Source organism: Austrofundulus limnaeus, unplaced genomic scaffold, assembly GCF_001266775.1.
Source record: "Austrofundulus limnaeus strain Quisiro unplaced genomic scaffold, Austrofundulus_limnaeus-1.0 Scaffold268, whole genome shotgun sequence".
NCBI lineage: Eukaryota > Metazoa > Chordata > Actinopteri > Cyprinodontiformes > Rivulidae > Austrofundulus > Austrofundulus limnaeus.
This window is the reverse complement of record NW_013952670.1, coordinates 77619-78649: the sequence shown is the minus strand read 5'-3', so window position 1 is coordinate 78649 and position 1031 is coordinate 77619.

Here is a 1031-nt window from a genome sequence, read left to right as displayed (position 1 = left end):
TGCTTGTTTAGCGTCGTCACAGTTGCTAGGTGACAAGACGTACGCCAGGGTAAGGAGGGGAGGCTAGACCGTCCAAATCCACAGCCTCTTTTTTTCCGGTCTTRCRGGTCTACCAAGGACCCGGCCCGCCGAGACCGGGGAGTCTGGGTCCTCCGGAGGACCCATCCTGCCGTTTTGGACACAGCCTTATACTGCATGCGTCTCCGCTGTGCTGCACTCCGCAGGTCGCAGCTGTGCGTTTCAACTCCAGTTTACACGTGCGCAGCCAGTGTAAACACTCTCATTGATTATAATGGGTGCGTATTTGCTGCAGAMGTCGGARCGGAGCGGAGCGGAGACGGAACGCAAGTAATGTAAATTAGGGGTAAGGTTCAGTTTTATCCTGAGTTGCAACTCTTTAAAACCAATATTATATAATGGTGCTGCCTTTTCATTATTATTGCAACAAAGTAGGCTACAATGCTACACGTTGTATAAATGACATGAAACTYTTGTGATGACCAGCAGAAATGGGTGTGACAGAAACTGTAGGAGGTGCTTAAAGAGACAGAGGCCAAWTTAAGGCGTTTACAAATAGCTATGATGTGAAGTTAAGTTTATTTTTGATTTATACGTATAAAGAGCATTTTCATAACAAATAAAGGTGACATAGTTACTTTATTTTGGTATAAAACTGAACTATGGTATATGCTTGAGAAATACATAATATTGGCTCTTTAAATGAAAGGCAATTCATGATGATCAGGAAGGACCAGATTCAAGCCAACCATGAGTTTCAAACTAGTGGAACACCAGTGTCTGTGTCTGCAATAAAGACAGTTTTTCACCATGTGTCCATGGAAATGGAGAAAAAAGGTCATGCTTTTAAATTGACATCTTTAACTTGAACAGCTACAACAAATGCCTATTTCAATGTATTTTTGCAGGTTTCAGGCTTAAAGTACACATTATGTTTGAGGCTATTTTARTCATCTTGGCACGTGTAAACCTGTGTAACGTTACATAACGTGAGTGCAGTATATGGCACGAGT